This window comes from Papaver somniferum, chromosome 1 (genome assembly GCF_003573695.1).
Source record: "Papaver somniferum cultivar HN1 chromosome 1, ASM357369v1, whole genome shotgun sequence".
In the NCBI taxonomy this organism is placed as follows: Eukaryota; Viridiplantae; Streptophyta; class Magnoliopsida; order Ranunculales; family Papaveraceae; genus Papaver; species Papaver somniferum.
In genome coordinates, this window is record NC_039358.1 from 6,916,566 (window position 1) to 6,938,165 (window position 21,600).

The window sequence follows — 21,600 nt, forward strand, 5'->3', positions numbered from 1 at the left end:
TTATACTTTACCACGATTCCAGTCCAACTAATATATAAGCCCGTTAATATATTACTATTGCATAGCCAGTTAACTAAGTGCCCTTTAAGTGCTTTAGTGAATGATGCGTGGATGTTCAAATATGATAATTGGCGTTGCAAAACTTTAGCTAGGCTTTACTTAGATCACTCGCCTCTCTTTGGTTTCTGTTTTGTAAACTCAAGACCACCTAGAGCTCCTTTCAGAATTCAGAAGATGTGGTTGTCTCACCCTGGTTTTATGAGAATGGTGAGAATTGGAAGTTGAACCTGACTGGGGCTCCTCCTTTCGTTTTTGCTGGTAAGCTGAAAAGGTTGAAGGATGCTTTGAAAATTTGGAACAGAACCGTGTAAGGAGAGTTACAGTTTCGGCTGAAGCAGACTGAATTAAAGCTGGAGTCTGAGAATGATCTTCTTGATTATGATCCTGCAGATGAAGTTGAGTTCACTAGAGTGGCGGATGCCAAAAGTGTTGTTGATGTTGTGCGAGGGGATTTGGCTACTATGAATAGGATGAAATCTCAAGTTTCCTGGTTGGAGGATGGTGATCAGAATACTCGTTTTTTCCATAATAGCATTCGCATGAGAAGGAGCCAAAACACAATCTCGGATCTAAAGGTTTCTACTAAGTTACTTTTGTTTCTGCAGGATGATATTAAAGACTTTATTGTCAATCATTACAAGGACAAATTCAATGGTGGAGGGGCTGATATTGATCCAAAGCTTTTTGATATTGAGCATGAAAGCATCTCGGCTTCTGAGAGTGCTTTTATGGATGTTGTGCCTACCCTGGAGGAGATCAAGGAAGCTGTTTTTGCTTTGGGAGAGGACTCTGCGCCTGGCCCTGATGGTTTCTCAGGTTTTTTCTACAGAAGTTGCTGGGATATTGTTGCGTGTGATCTTTTTAGGTCCATTGTCAATTTTTGGGAGATGCGGAGAATTTCTAATGGCATTAATTCGAGTTTCATTGTGCTCATTCCAAAGAATGGCAAGTCTGATGCTATAAAGGATTTTAGACCAATAGGGCTAAGCAATTTTTTCTTCAAAATTATAACTAAGATTATGGCTTCTCGTCTTGGAACGGTGTTGAACAAGCTGATTTCTGAAGAGCAGGTGGCGTTTATGAAGGGTAGGAATATTCATGAGAATATAGCCTTGGCCTCGGAGTTGATTAATGAGATTAATACGAATAGGAAGTATGGTAATGTTGGCCTCAAGATGGATATTGCTCAGGCCTTTGACACTGTGAGCTGGAAGTTTATTGCAGAGGTTTTTCGTCAATATGGTTTTTCTGAGGATTGGTGCGCTTGGATCTTTAGCATCCTTAACTCAGCGAGGATTTCTGTCATGATTAATGGAAGTCCGGAAGGTTTTATCAGTATTTCTAGGGGGCTGCGTCAGGGTGATCCACTATCTCCTTTGATTTTTGTTCTTATTGAAGATGTCTTAAGTCGTAATCTCTCTAAGTTGTTTGCGAGACGTAGCATGCACCCTATGGTGGTCAAGAAAGGTGTTTCTTCAACGCATCTCCTTTTCGCGGATGATATTCTGGTTTTCTGCAAAGGTAATCTTCAAAGTCTTCAATCCTTGGTGAATCTGCTTGGTATGTATCAAAGGACTTCAGGCCAATATGTCAATCGTTCTAAGAGCAAGTTTTACTTCGGTGGTGGTTCGAACTCGAGGGCAAGAGCTATCTCAAATTTTCTGGGGATGGAAAGGGCTTTTTTTCCGGACAAGTATCTTGGTATTCAATTACAACTAGGTATTTTGCGACATATTCATGTTCGTCAAGTTGTTGAGAAAGTTATGGACAAGTTTGCTGCTAGGAAGGGCAAGCTTCTTTCTTTTCAGGCGAGGCTGGTGCTTATCAAATCAGTAATCTCTAGTTATGTTATTCATTCAATGGTTGTTTATAAATGTCCATGCTCAATCATTAGGAAGGTGGAAAGGTCCATTCGTAATTTCCTTTGGTCTGGTGATGCGGAGAGGCGTAAACATTTTACTGTTCTTTATGATAGCCTTTGTTGTTCTAGGCGTGAAGGAGGTCTTGGTATTTGAAGCTTTTGGATGTTAACAAAGCTATGCTGATGAAGCTGTGAGTTTCTATTAGGGACTCGGACAAGTCTTGGGCCAAATTCCTGAGAGCAAAGTATTTTAAGAATAATGGAAACCTGATTGATTATAAACTTGGCTCCTCGGTTTTTCCAGGAATTAGACTTGTCTATAATTTTGTGCAATCTCGCACGAGAGCTATTATAGGTGATGGTGCTTCTACCTCTCTTTTCGTTGACAATTGGTGTGGATATTTTTCGATTGCGAAGAGACTTGGCATTTGTTCCAAGGGTCCGGAAGATTTCACTTCGAAGGTTAGTGATATTATTGTTGATGGTATGTGGTGCATTCCTCAAAGTACTAGAAATTTGATGCTTCATTGCAACATTGATATCAATAACTTGCCAGTCATTGCTGGTGGTGATGATTACAAAATACGGGATTTGGATAGTAAAGGTGTTTTCTCGGTCAAGTCTGCCAAAGCTGCTATTAAATCTGATGATGTGGTGCAACCAGCAGCTGCTTTGTTCTCCAGAAGAGTTGTTCATCCTACTTTTAGCGTTCAATATTGGAAGATTTGGGTGGGCAGATGCTGTGCAAGTGATGATAATGTCATTAAAAAGACTGGGAGAAGCATTCCCTCGATGTGCCGTCTGTGCAGAAGGAGTTGCGAGTCTCTGATCCATATCTCTTGGCATTGCAGATTTGTCAGGAGGATTTGGGCTTGGGTGTCTAGGATATTTGCTTTGAGGCCTTCAGAGGATTTGTTGGCTTCGTACAAATCTGCTAAAGGTCGTAGCAGGATGGTGAAAGACTTGTGGCTTGTGGAAAATGTTGATATTGTCACTGAACTTTGGAAGTTGCGTAACAAAGTTTATTTCGAAGATGCGGAGGTTAGCTGGCTGGGTTTTAAAGGAAGAGTCTACCAGGTGATTCGTGATAACTCTATTAGAATGAAGGGTCATATGTATAACACGGTTTATGACTTGCGCATTCTAAATTATTTCAAGGCGCAACATAGATCTTGCAAGGTCTCTCGTTCTATTGAGGTTAGTTGGTCTCCTCCTTTGCCGAATGAAATCATGATTTGTTGTGATGGTGCGTCTATGGGGAATCCGGGCCAAGCTGGGTCTGGAGTTATTGTCCGTGATGCCAATTCATATGTGCTTGGTGCTTTGTGCGTTGGCCTGGGCTGGCAAACAAATTTTTACGCCGAAGTTTGTGCGATTATTTATGGCATGATGTTGGCTAAGCGTTGGAATATTCGAAATCTTTGCATCAGGTCTGATTCGAGGAGTTGTCTTCAAGCCTTTCAAAATGGTGAGTTTCCTTGGCAGCTTCGCTAGAAGTGGAGGATGGCAAAGAGTTTTTATGACAGCATACGTTATGTTCACTCGTTTAGTGAGATTAATTTTTCTGCGGATGCTTTGGCCAAGCAATCTTGTTTGCTTGCTGAGGATACTTATGAGTTTTATGAGGGTAGGCCATGCTTCATTCTGTCTGTAGAATGGCCTGGGGTAGTTTATTTTCGCTTTAATTAGGTTCTTCTTGGGGGTAGCCTTGCGGCTTCCTTCTTGCAAGTCCCTCTCCTGTAATTTTTTCCTCCTTTCTCTTTTTTAATTTTATTGACCGAGTAAAAAAAAAACATCCAACCGAGAAGAGGTGTGTATACAGCCATAAAGTGATTCTTATCATCGTCTCTTATTTGAGACTAGATTTTGAACCATATTTTTGATTCCGTAAAGCTCGGCTTCGCCTCGCCCTGTCCTAATGCATTTTTGACTTGGTGTGACGAGGCGAATGAGTCCGGAAGCCGCGCAGAGTTTGTACAGCCTTAAACGGTAGAACTTTGTGATCCATTTCTACATAAAAGAACAGTTGTAACGCTGTAATACTCCACGAAAAATGCTGGTAATAGCAGCACCAATTACACCAACACCCAGCTTGAGTAACCAACTCAAAAAAATATGATTGACCAAGGAAAACAAAGAAACCATGCTATACAAACGTATCAGTTCACTGTTTCTTTGGATAAGCCCCGCGGACTTCCTACTATGTAGGATCAAACTCTAGGTAAGTCAGTAAAACTCTAATTAACAGGAATGCTAAAAGTAAGTTTCATGATTCAAGTAGGATTTGACATACCCAGTACATCATTGCTGATCAACGCCAGACAACCACATTTGCATTAATAAAGCCAAACTTTTGCATTCATGCTAAATATATATGAGCTTATTGCCAATTGGTATTAAAGTAGAAGTCCAGGCATCTGATGTGTAGCCATGAATTATAAGAATCATGTGTACAACATGGTGAATATGAACTTGAATGTGAACTTGACTTCAATTCAGCTAGATAATTAAACTTGCAAAGCATAAGTTTATGGGCTCCCGAGTGATCTATTTGAAGTGGATGATGTACTGTTAGTGTCGTCTTGTATTTTCCTTTGAAGAGTTCCCACCTACTGCCCCGATGGTACTTTTTGTGTCTCTCAATTCCTTGATGTCTATAAACCCTGTGGGAAAATTAGACACTAAAAGATCAAACAATTTTTAATTCTTCCGTCGCCTTAGAGTATACGGTAACTAAATATAACACTTGGGAAGAATTTAAGGAAAAAAATCGATAACAAATCTAAAGATACCAAGACTATTTTGAATCCTACGTAAATCCATATCCTAGAATATGTGCAGCAATAATTGAAACCACCACGCAAAGACTATTTTGAATCCTACGTAAATCCATATCCTAGAATATGTGCAGCAATAATTGAAACCACCAAGCATAGCTTGTGTCCGATTAATGCCCATATCGTATGGGAAGTGGCAATAATACATACTGAGGAAATCATGGAACTACAGTAGTCTGCCTTGCCATTATTGGGAAAATGGCAGAATATATAAAAATTGGAATATTATACATAAATCAGGGGTTGTTCTTATATCCTTAATGCATACATATGCAGGCATAGCTTGATAGGGGAGAATCTTAGCGTGCGTAGGGGTGCAGGAATGCCCCATTACACCGTTAAACGACTTCGGATCTACTGCCCTCCGAAATTAATTTCCATGAGTCCTAGACGGATATCAATTACTTCAGAAGTTAGAGACCATGCAAGAAAGGAACCAAACAAAAATAAAACACGTACAAATTTACTTGCTTTACAGATCCATGGCCACAAAGTAAAGTCATGAAATTAAATGAGAAGCTTCAGATATCAACAAAAACAATTTATGGAATTAAAGTCTTGAATACATTGCCTTTCATTTATGGTCGCCAGAAGCAATCATAATTTTTACAGCATAGTATTGCGCTTTACCCTGAAGCTAAGCTAAACTTAGTAGTCAGTAGTAATCTACAATCATAGCCATAAAAAGTTTAAAGAGAGATATAATCTCAAATCAAGGAATTGAAAAACTAAATTCACATGGTTGATCCAATCCCAAAGGTGACCATGACCATATCTAGTTAACTTGTACAGTTGACTCTAACAACCCACACACAGAGAAAAATACAAAAATTATGATCCAAATGCAAAAAAAATATGAAATAGGGTGATGCAATGCTTAGACGCTCCTGCATCATAGGGTCCTGTGATAAAACACGATTCTTGCAATAACTTCAATAACGAATGCAAAGATATAATTAGAATGGAAAGACAAAGCTCTTGCTACTATAACACTACAGCAAATATCGAAACGTCCAATAAATATAGAAGGTGCTGTGTGACTTTCAATTTATCCATTGTAATATATTTTGTACCACCAGTACTCCAAAACCATAAAACTACAGTGTTGTGCAAATGTCAACACACTATTATTTCCACTGAAAAATATTTAATATATTTCGGTAGGTTAACATATGTGTGTGCATAATAACCTCATAATGTTCATGATAAAGACTTGTTTCATAAATTCATATATTTTTAATGGTCGAGGATAGATAAATTAATGGTCGATGATATATGATATTCAAAAGACAAATAAATTCATTAAGCTTGTGTGTTAATAAAATTCTGATGAGTAAATAAAATGGCAGTCTCCTTTCTTGACGTCCATGGTAATTGACAAAAATAAGCTGGCAGTAAGAGGCAACAACAAAGACAATTTACCGAACAAAAGAGAAATGATATACCATAAACATCTGTTACCTCAAAAAGAGCTTGCAGCTCCTAATCCTCTATGAGAATTCCCCAACAACTCCTCCCACAACATTTTCAAAACTATATTGGCTTGCCCCACTACCACCAGTGTCGTCACCCATGTTTACGTTTGGTAAGATCATCTTTTAGCTGAGTTCCATAGTTGCCCCTGCAAACCTGCATCATTTGTAGAAGTTCCATGTTTAGTCAAAGAGAATTTAGCCACTCATACATGAAAGTTAGCTGAGACTGAACGGCGACCGATCTCTTCCATGAGGTTCACTATCAGTAAGGGCAAGCACCATGTTTAGACTTTAATTGTGATATCAAGTATCAGATTAGTCATAAATCATCACAACACTATAAATTATCAGATCACAAACCAAGTAAACCCCACAGGGTACATCACATCCATTTAAGAAAAGATTTTTCCGTGCTCAAATCAAACCAAATCATTCATTTAAGCATTTAAACATATACTTCGAAAGCAATTTAAATAAAATCAAACTTTTAAGCATAAAGACATCGAAAACTTATACTTACAGCTCATTAAACCCTCTTTGTGATTCGAGTAAACTAACACCTTTCCAGATTCCCTCTACCCCTGGTTGTTATGAAAACTTAATTTCAAAATTTAATCCCCAGATTGAGAACCCAAATTTCAAAATCGGAATCAAAATCCACAAGTTTGAAATCCCTAATTTGCATTGAGAATAAATAGTAACATCTATAACAACAAAACAGAATTTAGTTTGGGCTTGTTGATTTTCATACCTTCTTGAAAGTGTATCAGTCTTCTTCTCCATCATTTCTGGAACTCTCATAGTAATCGTGAAAACTCTGTCCGTTTCCCTTGTTATTCAATCGAAATCAAACCCATTTTTCCTGATACATATCATGAGAACTCTATAACCAACCGTAATCTCCACATCCATCAACAAAATCAATGGTAGCCATCTTCAGCTTCTAACTTCTCGCTGACAAAATTAACTGAAAATACGATGAAATTGAAAAAGGGTTAACTGATCGAAGGCTTAAAACCTCTGAAACAAAACTGTTGTAGCCATCGCTTCTCAAAAAGAGTACTCCCAAGATAGAAAGGAAGAAGAAGAAGAAAGAATTATGTGGAGGCGCAGCTAGGGTTATGTGTTGCAGAGGAAGATACGGGTCCTGAAATTTTATGTTTTAGATTTTCCGATATGTGAATAAGAAGACGATATGACTGTATCTTACAACTTGTTTGTTGGTTTAGATCCTGAGGACCTGAGGCAAGTGTTGCCCACACCAACGACGTAACTTAACGTCCAGTTAAGTATCCAGTGTAAACCAAGTGTAACATATATCTGTAAAAGGTGTTACAAACGGCATGTTAAATATATATGCAAACAAAATGTAATTGTTGTTTTAGTGTCCCGACCAATAGAGTTCCGCTAAATTTCCTCTCCACATTTATTAATGCCCAAAATTTTTATCTAATTTAATTTGAGGAGGGTGTCACATTCACCGTGCAAAGTCAGAGTTTATATGACTTAGCATTTTATAGGAGGGGAGATTGTATTGTACCTTGCACACCTATACAAAGCCATGGGAACTTAGTGAATAACAAAGCCAATGGAAACTTAGTCAGAATCTCATTCATAAACAAGCCTGTTATAGAGGCGGCATGTTTTATTAGAGGGATGGCAGTGTGATAGTAATGTCTCTTTAGTTGGTTAGGGGATGTCCTACGGGGATGTAAATTGACTAGATTATCCTTCCCATTATTTTAACCTAAATCAAAACTAAATTGAAAATTTGTTTTCTTTCTTCTTCTCGCTTCCTCTTCCCATCAACCATAACCTCCATTAAAACTCAAAATTTCATCATCTTCGATTAATCGACGATTAGAAAATTAATCAAGTGCAGTGTAATGACTTATATGAAATATGTTTTGGAAAACCCAAACCCAATTAGGGTTTAGTTTATTTTGTTCGATTTAAGTTTAATTTCTATCAATAATTATGGTTTTAGATGAAAATTGAAATTGAAGTTTCTGGGTTTATGTGAGTTACAGTTGATTTTAACTCTATTACGAACCGTAACTGAAGATTTTGATGTTGTTACGGTTGGTAATAGTTCAACTACCAACCATACGTTCTTATATCTGAGAATTTTCTCTAGTTACAGTTGGTAACCATTTTATTTTACGAACCGTAACTAAGTTACGGTTCATATCGAGCATTTGGTTACCAACAGTAACTCGGTTACGGTTGGTATCGAGCATTTGGTTACCAACAGTAACTTAGTTATGGTTCGTATCTGGTTTTACGATTGGATTTTCTTCAAATTTAACCAGTTACTGTTGGTAGTTCATCTTTTACGAACCGTAACTAAGATTTACAGTTGGTTACGAGCAAAATTCCAATCGTAATTAACTCCGAAAATGTAAAAAAAAACGGATTTTTTTTTAAACTTTAAAATCTGATTTTATTTTGATTTAGAGTTAATTGTAGTGAAACTTAATCATTGACACTAAACTAGATTATCAACACTAAACTATATAAGGATTAATTTGTCATTTCCAATTTTTTTATGGATAAAGGATACTTGAATTATCATGCAATGACCCTTTTGGTCCTATTACAATGCCGTCTCTCTAATAAATCATGTCGTCCTTATAAAAGGCTTGTTAATAACCTGGCGTTTTTAGGGGCCACTCCAAAGGATTTAGGGGCCATCAATTTATTCCCATCCATTGAAGGAGGTTAAGGGATGTCTTAAAAATAAAAAGTTGTCTATATTGTCCTTCACCTTTATACTAAATCTAAACCTATATCCTTTATTTTCATAATCATATCATTCCACTTCTTCTTCTCTTTTCCACCCATTGAAATTTTTTCCATCATTTTAATTTTGATTGAAAACAAAGATCATCGATCAAACAAATGATATGATTGATTGTTTAAAATTAAAACCCAAAATTCATTAACCTTAAAGTTGAAACTTAGAACATCAAAAAGAAAGGAGTTCAACAAACAAAACGAATAGATGATAGTAGTTGTGATTCAATATTAGGATTTGATTACTTGAAATCAAAAATTTGATCCGAAAATTTTCTTGGATTTACAGTAGCAGAAACATAATCGGTAGATAACTATCTATTTTACCTACCGATTATGGTTGATGTTCTTGGATTTACACTAGCAGAAACATAATCGGTAGATAATAATCTACTTTACCTTCCGATTATGGTTGATGTTCTTCGTTTCTTAAGAACATCAACCATAATCGGTAGGTAAATTGATCGATATCTACCGATTATTCTTGATTCTAAAAATTAAATTTCTCTGTACAAAAAGTTACGCACAATCGATAGATAATGAACACCATTAACTACCGATTGTGAAAGTAGAAAATTTTGAAATTTTTGTTAAGTTTTGAAAATTTGAATTTGAGGCCATGAACACAATCGGCAGATAATAAGCATCACTTATTAACACAATTCACTTCCGATTATGGTAGTACTAAAATTCGAAAATTTAGTATATTCGGAGGTTAAAGTAACACACTTTACTACCGATTATGGTAGTACCAAAGTTCGAAAATTTTAGGATTTTGGCAAAATCATATTTTGGGGCCAATATACATTCGAAAGTCAAATTTACTACCGATTATGGTAGTACTAATATTCGAAAATTGAATATATTCGGAGGTTAAAGTAACACACTTTACTACCGATTATGGTAGTACCAAAATTCGAAAATTTTAGGATTTTGCAAAATCACATTTTGGGGCCAATATACATTCGGAAATCAAATTTACTACCGATTATGGTAGTGCTAAAAGTTCGAAAATTGAGTATATTCGGAGGTTAAAGTAACACACTTTACTACCGATTATGGTAGTACCAAAGTTCGAAAATTTTAGGATTTTGGCAAAATCTCATTTTGGGGCCAATATACGTTCGGAAGTTAAATTTACTACCGATTATGGTAGTGTTAAAATTCGAAAATTTAGTATATTCGGAGGCTAAAGCAACACACTTTACTACCGATTATGGTTGTACCAAAGTCGAAAATTAAAGGATTTTGGAAAAATCTCATTTTGGAACCAATATACATTCGGAAGTTAAAGCAAAAAATTTTACTACCGATTATGGTTGTACCAAAGTCGAAAATTAAAGGATTTTGGAAAAAAATCTCATTTTGGGACCAATATACATTCGGAAGTTAAAGTAACACACTTTACTACCGATTATGGTTGTACCAAAGTTCGAAAAAGCAAAAAAAGAAAAAAAAAAAAAAATCCCTCAAATTTTTTTATCACCTGAATTCTGCTCAAACTACCGAATATTGAAGGGTAATTTTGTCATTATAAAATATTGGAGATAAGGGATAAACACAATTTAGGATTGGGTGACCTTTTTTGTTTTATTGTTGGCCCCTAAAAACGCCAGGGTTAATAAATGAACCAACAAAACAAAAAATTATTTAGAAGGATTAGATATATCTTACTATAATATACTATTATAAAGAAAAGATGTCTTTTCAACGGACCTACAAGAAAATACCAATTTTCCCCTCCGTGTTTCATATTTTTCTGTTGCGTCATCATCAAAAGCAGACGGACGAAAAAGTTATGATCTTTCACTTCCCGATAACTCATTCTAAGATTAAGATCACCGAGGACTGAATCAAAGTTGCAGTTATAAGCGATACATTTGGGGGTGATTTGAGGGACATTTGCTGTTTTCAAAAACCCATCGGATGCTAATTTCAAATCAAACCCATTACACTATTCTTTCCCCAGAGCAAAATCACCAACAGGATCGAAATAAAATTAAAAAAATGAAATTTGGATTTCATCATCACCTACAACGTTTTCTATCTTCGTAGAACATGTTTGAACACAATTCACCTCTTTTTGCCGCTTCATTGGTTTTGAACTCATAGCATCTTGACCCACATAGCATATTCCTATGAACTCATTTTCAATACTCTCAGCTTCAGGAAACTGCAAATATTGCCCACCTTAGCTTATGTTAAACCTAAATGCAATCTAAGTTTTCGAGTTTAGCTAGAGCAGAAGAAAATCCGTTACTTGGACTACTTACACTTTCACATATAGCCGTGTATGCTGGATCATTTAAGTGTGTAAATGAGGTTCCGGAGTCAACAATTGCACTAAAATCCAGCAGGTCACTTAAATTTTTTCCCACTCTCAGGTGAGTCACACTAACTTCATAATATGTTTGTCTGGGAATAAGTTTTAAAATAAGGAACTCTTCATCGGTAGTATAAGAAAGCAGAGAAAACAAGAGAACTGAGACTGAGAATGAATGGAGTTTCTTCTTGGTCTAAGCTGCCTTTGTCCCCAAAGCTAATTCTTCCAACCCCATCAGATCCAAAACACATTTTCTATGGAATAGTGGAATCCATGATTTGACAATCGTATTTTAGATAACAGGCTGCCATATTATTTACTTTACATGTTAAGTATTTTCCCAGTCTATAGGTTTTAACTGCTATCTATAGCCTCTCTATGCCATGTTTCATTTTGCAGATAATAGGAAAGATAGTGAAGCTGATGCTATAAGACGATGGGTGTTGTTTGGCTAGGTTCCTGCATGTATGGATTTCAACCTTTTCTCTTTAGCTGAGTTCTTAAAATGTGTTTTGGTGTTTAAGAATAAGCGTGAAAAAACTGCATGCCAAAAGAAAAATAGTAAATCTTAACATGACACCATTAGTTGCGTTATATGTCCCGAACTTCATTGCTGCGGTGACGAATATCAGTGATCAACTCAACACTCAAGGCTATAGACAAGTTAGTGATGGCAGCGGACCTGACGGTAACAGTGGATATGGTCAATATTATGGCGAATTATAATTGCTTGAATATACACTAGGCTATGCAGAAGAACATACTTTTCTCCTACAAAGTGGGACGAGTCTTCCTTGACGGTTCCTTGATGAGGGCAGAAAATTATAGTTTCTTTGACGAATTTAGGGGTCATAAATGATAAGGCTGTTTGTGGAAATTTACACCATATGATACTTACAGCGAAATAACCAAATATATGTACTTTTAGTAGAACAGACACTCCAGAGTTTCATTGAAATAAATGGAGTGTAAATCATGGCTTCTGTGCGTAATTTTCCAATTTCTTTCGTTGTACTACAATTTGCTGTTAATTATCTTGCTTCTATATTGCATCTACATATTTTGGTATAGATCCATCCCTGAAGAGTCTGCCAAGACTCATCATAAGTGCTTTTGGTTTGCTGCAACTCCAGACGTGCTTTTGTTTATTCCCTATATTTTGTAATGGAACGACAAGTCGGCAAGTGCATTGCACGTGCGTCTTTGCTAGTAGCTCATAATTAATCTTCTTTGCTCATACCGGTGGAGCAACGTGCATGATAACATATTGTGAAATAGAGAAAGAGGATAAAAGACACAAAGTAGAAAGGAAAAACAAAGAGAGAAATCTTGTTCATGAATATGTGTTTAGAGCGTCCACAGTGGGCGAGTAAACCCAAATATTTGGGAAAATAACGAGACGTAATGGGACGTACTATCGACTAAATCCCGACCATCGACTAAATCCCAGACTATATTTGGTCTCGGATCAAGACTAAACCAGATATAATCGAGTGGTCGTATAGTCCACGCCCCACCACCAGGCGAACGTATAGTCCACGTCCCACACCGGGAGAACGTATAGTGCACGCCCCATTTTTTTTCTGGGCGTTGACTAAACCTCCGCCCACTCTTTTTAAATTTTGTTTGGAATAATGGGGCGGGCTTTATACCTCCGCCCCATTTTTTTTTCTTTTTCCGAAACCGTTCCACACCTGAACGTATATTGCGCGCCCCGCACCAGGCGAACGTATATTGCACTCCCCACACCAGGTGAACGTATAGTCTACGCTCGGCCAAATTTAGTCTTCCACCCGTAGCGTCACACACCAGACTAAACCCAAATTTTGATCTTTTTTCCCTCTTTGGTCTTTGGTTATACTCGCACCACTGCAGTTGCCCTTACAAATGTTTGAGACTCTATTTATAGAATTTACATACTTGGTCCCAAATAATGGAGTCCCACTAAAGTAGACATCTATCCAATAAACTTCCACTCGTAACAGTTTTAAAGGGTCCTGATCCGGGGACTCTTCGTTTAAACACATAGTTTTGACACAATTTCCTAACCGTCTATCATACTTAATCCAACGGAAATATTTACTGATGAGGTGGCATTCTATTAGGCTTAAAATTATTTGTCTTTCATCCAAGCCGAGCGGAGCCGATAACCAACGTATATCTTTAGAAACAAATCTATAGAAGCTCTCTATGCAGACTTTTCTCTCTTTTACTTTGGTTCTGCTTCCAGATTGTTCCTGAGATTGAGTTTATTGTTAGTAATTCCTACCAGTATATGCCCAGGTATGATTTTTCTTAATATTATGTACTTTAGTTGGTTTATTGATTTTTTTTATTTGAAATAAGTTGAGCCCTAATTTTGGTCTTGATTTGAGTAAAATCTTAATTATGTTTGAAAGTTGAGATCTGTATAATTAAGAGTTCGGTGAGATGATTTCAAAGTTAAGAAGGAATGGAAGATTGGGCTAATATGGAGCTCTTAAAATATTCCAAGGACATGATGGAGAAGCTTTGAGAGAAGCTCAAATCAAATCAGATAAAACACACGTTTTGCAAAGAACAAAGCTACTCTACTGTTTGTCGAAAGTCCTCAAAGAAGAGTATATTTCTTAGTATTACCTACATATTTATCTCTTCAATTTTCTTTTGTAGCTTGTGCTTGGGTTCCTGATTGGTCGGCCCTTTTATGGCCACTTCATTAGATATAATTGTCTTTTTCTTTTAATCCAATTACTATTGTGTATCCTATTTTTTCAAGAATATAATTGGAATGTAAACTAGAATATAATATATTTAAAAATACGTGCTTTCGGATTTTACAAATTTTATCTCGTTGGAAAAATTTTAAAAAGATCTACGCAACGAGTACAAACAACAATATCAAATTTTGAATTTTTACAAAAAATTTGGAGGTGTTTATCATCTTAGACACAATTTTTGAAAACTGAATGCGTAGCCATTTTACAAACCACCACAAAGTTATGCATTCATGTTTTTGTTTTAAGAAAAGTGATACTTTCACTCTGTTTCAGGAAAATTGATACCTTTATCCCGTTTCAGAAAAAGAGATACTTTCATTCCGTTTCAGAAAAAGAGATAGAAAATAGGAAAAATTGAAAAATGAATGTATCATTGTTTCTGAAACGAAAATAGTATATGTCTAAAAATATCATTCTAACAAAAAAAAGATGGATAACGAATTATGCAGCCACCACAAACGATGCATAACAGTTTATATAGTCATATTTTGGTTCATGCATCCACTAATTTGATTATGAACCACTAAAAAGATGTATATTCCCAACAAAATAAAATGACATTTCAACAAAAAATAAATGCGTTATGCAATCAACGGTATTTCGTTTTTCTTCGATCGGTCCTCCCTACTGTAACAGCAGTGTTCTAGTTAACACTTAGCCAAACCTTGGGACTAGCTAGAGTATATATCTCCATCTCTAATTATAAAGGAAATGACTTGGGGGTTGATTATGCTTGTGAAACAGTAACCCCTAACTAAGAGTAGGACTAAGATCTTTATTTTAAAGTTCGTTAACAATTTTCATAATATATGTGAGTGGAAATAAATAGTACTATGCACTGAAGTTGGATCTTCCGTGTGAACATGTCAATGTTACATTGTAGTTGACAATTAAGTGGTATAGGTTAGAAATATCCTAGCTCATGATGTACATCTGAATTCTTTATCGAATACGGATTAATGCGAACATTTCAATAGTTTGGGCATTTTTTTATGCTTCATTCTTTCTCATTTTGTGGTTCTCGTTCTTCTCATTTTCTCATTTCAATAATTGCCGTTTTACTTTCTACTTGCAGGCTACAGTCTTAGCTCCGAATGCTTCATATTTCCTAGGGGTGAGCATAAAAACCGTAACCGCGGATTTGACCCGTATCTGTCCGTAAAATTACGGATTTCACCCAGACCGCAAGATGTATAGGCCGGACACGGTGGAGTTCTCAAATCCGCACGCGGTGCGGTTGCGGTTGCGGTTGTCTTTTAAAAACCGCGAATTACCCGCACCGTTGGGTAGTAAAGTAAAACTAGTAAGCCCATAACTCAAATTGAAAAACTTAAGATATATTTCTTGCTCTTGAAAACTTATGATTCATCTTTAGTTGCAGTTGAAAAAGTAACTTCTTAGATTTGTCATTTGGAAGGAACACCGAGTGAAGAAATTATAATTAGATTTCCGAGATAAACTGATTAGACAAAGTTTGCTGGAGCTACAAGTGACTGACTATTCTAGAGCAGTTAGTGGGCTTGGCCGAAATGGAACATTTTCTGCTCTAAAATTAGTGGGCTTGGCCTAAAAAATCCGCGGTTAATCCGCAACCGGCCCGTACAATCCGCGGATCCGCTGATGTAAAATCCGCGGGTGATTGGGCCGGTCACGGTTTGATTTTTCAAATCCGCAACTTTGACGGTTTGGTTGCGGGTGACCCCTAATCCGCAACCGTCCGTCCGTTGCACACCCCTAATATTATTTCCTGAAAAATATTTATGGGCTCAAATAGTTATCCTTTTGCGGTATGTTCTTCATTTTCTAGACTACGTTAATACTGACTTTGAGGCAAGTGCGCTGCTAGATACTGTCATCATTATACTATATATTCTTAGTTAATTTCCCTTGAATGTGTTTAATTTCAATATCTATTTTTGGTGCAATGGTAGCGCGTCTGGCTCCAGGCCAGAAGGTTATGTGTTCGATTCACGACAGATTTCCTCCGGTTTATACGACACCCTTATTCTTTTTATTTAGGTGATGTTTTATCTCGGGAAGACATACAATTGGTAGAATCACATTTGGAATAAATTTTTTTCTTTTTATTTTTGTAAAATCACATTTCAATTCATTCAAATCAAAATTATGATTACAAGATTGCTTACAAGATTATTAAAACCATCAAAATACAAGATATTCAAAACCCAGATACAAATGATGGCATCAATTGCAAGTACATCGCGAAGAGAAGAAGCCATGAACCGCAAAGACATCCAATTTTTGTAGATGTAGTAGTGATGAATGATGGTGTGAACCGGAAACAACTCCGACCATTTAAAACCAATATCTTCTTCAATAAGAGATGCTCCTAACAAAATGGAGTACTTTGTCCAAAATCTTGTAGATCCAAACGAATCCGGGTGCCTAAATCGCTTTTGTTGAAGATGAATCCAAAGCGATGCCGAGCAGAATCGTCGATGTTCTTGATGAATCGAGAATAACAAGCCAAGAAACACCATGAAGATTTGAAAGAATCGCTATTAAAGCGAAGAGAAAATCGTCCAAACGACAAAGAAAAGATCGCCCAAACAGCGATGAAATGTGTCCATAGACACCAAAAACAACAAGAATAAAAACTAAAAACACAAATTAAATTATTTTTATTCATAAAAATTAAAAATCCTTGCTCAGATCTAGCCCAAAAAAATTAAATCTGGGCAAAAAAAAGGAAGATATTCTAGAGTTCTTTTTTTAGGAGAGAGGGAAGAGAGAATATTCAGATGATAGTCAAATAATCATAACATTGCCAAAATGTAATTGAACTGAAATATCAAAATATTGTCAACTGAAAACTTATTAAGAAAAAGCATTTCCTAGATAGTAACATAAACTAAACTCTCATTTGACATCAATTGGTCGTCCATCAGTGCGTTGCTACTAATTGGTTAAGCTTTTGGACTAAGCAGCAGTTAGGCTTACACCAGTCATTACAAGATTTTAGGACTTCCTTCATAGTTATTTGTCCATACTTTGAACTCTTCTCACTTCCACATTTATCTCGATTTGGAAAGATTTCTGCCGAAAATGATAAAAAATTTATTAGTTACGAAGCATTGTAAGTATAAGGTAAAAAGGTCATTAAGCGAACTCATTGTAAGCATTGTAAGTTAAAGAACTCTTTGACCATCTTATTTTGTTCATCCATGATTCTATCAAAAAGGTCTTTCACACCATCAGACTTAGCTGGTTTCATCAACTCCTCTGAATGAGTTTGCGCCTTTCAACCATCTTTTTAAAATAAAGTGTGGGGGAATTTCTTCAACCTCGAGCTTTCCGAGAACTTTAAGTACGTGTTTGCAAGGTAAGTCTTTAAATTCAAAGTATTGACACAATGAACTCTTGGAATCCACCAACTTTATACTTTACTAAATAAGTGTTGAACTCATCACCTCTATCTATTTCTTCTGACTTAAAATGTATAGACTCAAGCAATTGTTGCGAAACTTTCCAAAGATATTCCGAGTTTATATTTCAGCAACATGCTTTAATATTAAGTTCCTTTCGTCAATAATTCGCTTTGTATGCTCCGACACGTACATAATCTTCTTCAATTTCTCTGTCAAATTTTTTTTTATTGCTTGATCATACCTAATCGCAAATTCTTTAAGATTGGTCTTTGACGAGAAAAATCTGTTAAGAAATGCATTCACCCCTTCATTACGGCCGGTAATATTCATCCTATCATAAAAAGTCCCACGATGGTATACAGGAACCCATGACTCATGAATCTCATATAAAGTTTTTAGCCAATCATTGTTACTTAAGTCAAACTTTTCTATTATGATGTTCCACTTTTCTTCAAAATCTTTGATTTTATAGGTATGACGGAGACATTTTTTCACATCCTTTTTAAATTTTGACTTTTTCAGGTAAACATGAGATAATTTCTCTCCGAATTTATTTTTTATATGCCAAAGACATAAACGATGGAGAGTGTTCGGGAATACCTTCTTTATAGCAAAAGCCATGGCATCATCTTGGTCGGTTATAATAGCAGATGGATGTTTTCCTCCCATAGCTTCAAACCAAATACTAAACAACCACGAAAATGTAACTTTGGTCTCGTCCTATAAAAGTGCACATCCAAACTGCATGGTTTGATAGTGGTGATCCACCCCTGTAAATGGAGTAAATGACATCTCATATTTGTTTGTCCGGTATGTAGTATCAAAAAAAACTACTTCTCCAAACTGCTCATATGACATTCGTGATCGAGCATCAACCCAGAAAAAATGTACCGCTCTACCTTGTTCGTCAACTTGAACCGCATAAAAAAACTGCGGATTTTCAACTTGTTTCATCCGTAAATAATTGATGACTGACTGGGCATCACCAACTTCCAAATTCTTATGCCTCACATTGCGTAAATGATTACAACAATATCTTCGACCAAACCCTATCTCTGCACCACCAAAAATGGATGGGACTTTGGAAATTTTAAGGTTTTCCCTATTAAATGCCTCTATCAAATTTTTTGCACCGTCGGGCATGCATCTGTTAATGCGCATACGCTTCCTCTTGCTTGGTGATATGAATTTATGGTTGTGTTCATCTGAAAATATTGTTACTATCTATTTACTACGTTCTTCCTCAAAAAGAAATCGAATCTTTGCCTTGCACTCACATTTGATCGTATTGGAACTTCTCCCTTTTCTATCTATTCCTTTCGATGTTCTCTTCTTTCTTTTTTTTCCCTTAGAGGGCATAGACCATATAAACCGATGTCACTTCATCTACACCAACGCGTGTTTTGTATATTGATCGAACCCTAACTGAAAATCCATTTCGCCGTCCATATTCGATATAATACTCCTGCGCTTCTTCACGTGTATTGAAATGCGTTCATTCATATGGACTCTCCAGATTACTCACATCATTTTTTTCATTTAAAGAATGATTCATGGCCTCAGTCTTATCACTCTGAACTTGATCATCACCACAAGTGAAAGTATTTGATGGCTCGTCCATACTAGATTTTGATGTGATATCTTATGATAATCGCAGGGAACAAAGGGAAAATAATCATAAACAAGAAAGGGAAGAAAATTTACTTCGGAGAAACAAAGAAGAAGCTTGAAAAGAATTTCTCAAAAAAATAAATTTGGAATCAAGCAGAAACATAAAGAAAAGAGATCGTGGTAGATAAATATGGGAAGGTACGACCGAAAATAGGGAAAAAATATATATTTTTCCTTAGTTAGTTAGACCGATACTTAATTAAGTTATTGGCTCGGCTACGATGAGAATCGTATAGCTTAAAAAAATGCCACCTCATTGAAATATACTTCCGTAGGATATACCATAATCGATGTTATAAAAATGTGTCTAACTTGTGCGTTCAAATTGAAAATCCCATCAATTGTCATTATATAATGCTTCAAAAAAAAATTGTCATTATATATTATATTCGAATAAAAATTTATTCGTATTTACACTAGTGCTATTAATAGAACTTTTTTGATGCGCATATAAAAGATTTAGAAATTTGAAAATGGCCAACAGCATCATAAGCAACATTTCCCCTACAACTTTTCTTCTTGTTCTCATGATTATGATATCCTATACCGCGGGTAAACTACGCTTGATCACCTATATAAATTTGTTTCCATTAGCCATTAATTCGTTATTATATGGTTGTCTTTGCTTTGAATGTTATTAGTTTGTGGATGCAATGTAATGTGGTTGTTTTTCTTGTTCTGGCATCGACCGATCTGTGTATTAATTATTTTTATCTTTTGCAGAGTCGGCGTTAGGGGATATATTAGACGTAGACATCAGCAAGCTGATCAATGTTGGGGGTACCGGTAGCATAGCCGACGTCGATCCAACAAGAGTCGCAGGTTTACCAAAGGGTATGTGGATACTATATGTTGTCAATAAGCTTGCGAGTCTTTTCCATCTAAAGTTTTCTTGGGAGGTTTTCGGAATAATTCAATGGAAAATGCATGTCCGAGTGTGACAATCTTAGTACTTCAATGTCGGTCATCATTTTTCATTTCTTGTGTTAATCTGTGAAAGTTTTCTTCATTTGGTGTTAGGTGATGGCCAAGAACGCCTCGGCACGAAAGACGTACATGTGGGCAAAGATGGTAATATAGCAGAAGCCGGAGAAGCGCATGTCTCTGTCGCATGAAAAGGTAGTATAGGATCATTTCTGGACTTGGATAACTTTCGTGCTAGGTTAAAAACGAGTTTTAACACTTGCAGTCTCAGAAATTAAGTTAAAAAATAAAGAACAAGTTTGGGTATTTAATTTCAAAAATAACAAATGAGAGAAAATAATTTTTTCTCTAACAGTTGCTTCTGACTTATACTCGTGGTATCCAAAGACGTCCTAAACCTGTGCACAGCTAATCTATAAATGATCGCATTGTCTTCCATTTGTGTGGTGGTTAGGTCATGATGTAGCAGACGCCCACGTCCGTGATATACACGTTGGTAAAGACAAGTCGATTACGGTTGTCGAGAAAAATAAGATCGGTATAGGCAGAAAAGGTCGTTGAAGAGATGCTGGCAAAGTTCAGGCTCATGGTCCTCATCAATGATCAGAATAAAATGCTCTCAGCCCCTTGTTTAATTAGCTCTCTCACTGTCTTTACGGAGCTGAAAGGAAAAATGTTGTTATGCCAAGTTTCGTTCCTGGATTTTATCTTCTTTCTCTAACTTGATTTGTTGTACTCTGCTATAAGCCGGCTAGTTGCTTTTCCTTTTCCATAAAAGTTAATCGCTTATTTGCGCTTTTAATTGTTGTCAATACAAAAATTTTCTTGTGTTCATAACCCGACCAACCCCGTCAATATGCCTAGCCTCCTCAACACGGTGATTCAAGCCTAATATTTTTTTTAATTTTTTTTTTTTTCGGGGAAAAATATCGTTTGGTCCTTTTTTAGGTGGTCACATGTCTGTTTTGGTCCTTTCAAAAATCACCTTTTCCATTTGGTTCATAATTATTTAAAAACATTAAAATATCTAAATTACCCTTTCTCTCTCTTAAACTTTTTTTTTATTTCTTAATAAAAATAAATAAATAAAAACTTAAAACTTAAATATCTTTTGAACCATATGTTCAAAAATGATATATTTTATATATTTAGAAAGCTCTCGACGATAGCTTTCGAACGAGTATCATTGTCGCTATGTTTCGGAACTTTTAGTTTTTGTCTTATTTTTTAGCTACAAAACGAAGTAGAAATGAAGTCTGTTTTTATATGAGAAAGAAGTCTGTTTTTATAGGTTTTTATAGGGACTTCATTTCTGGAATGAAGTCTATTTTTAATGTTTTTATATGGACTTCATTTCTGCAATGAAGTCTGTTTTTCTTAGGTTTTTATATGGACTTCATTTCTGAAATGAAGTCTGTTTTTTATGTTTTTATATGGACTTCATTTCTGGAATGAAGTCTGTTTCTATATGGACTTCATTTCTGAAATGAAGTCTATTATTTTAG

General features: G+C 36.0%; 2 long non-coding RNA genes across 3 annotated transcripts; both read right to left on the bottom strand.

Annotated features, from left to right (window-relative positions):
• Positions 1-4,137: 4,137 nt before the first annotated feature.
• Positions 4,138-7,414, bottom strand: LOC113278652. Of its 2 annotated transcripts, XR_003325613.1 has the most exons (5): positions 6,985-7,414; positions 6,754-6,814; positions 6,220-6,387; positions 5,027-5,144; positions 4,138-4,584 (listed from the first exon to the last, which is right to left on the bottom strand). It is a non-coding gene; the product is annotated as an uncharacterized LOC113278652 (long non-coding RNA). The 2 variants fall into 2 exon arrangements; XR_003325611.1 differs by lacking the exon at positions 4,138-4,584 and having other exon boundaries at positions 4,592-5,144.
• A 9,454-nt stretch (positions 7,415-16,868) lies between these two features.
• Positions 16,869-18,286, bottom strand: LOC113325309. The gene is made up of 2 exons (XR_003347997.1): positions 18,101-18,286; positions 16,869-17,168 (listed from the first exon to the last, which is right to left on the bottom strand). It is a non-coding gene; the product is annotated as an uncharacterized LOC113325309 (long non-coding RNA).
• Positions 18,287-21,600: the final 3,314 nt, after the last annotated feature.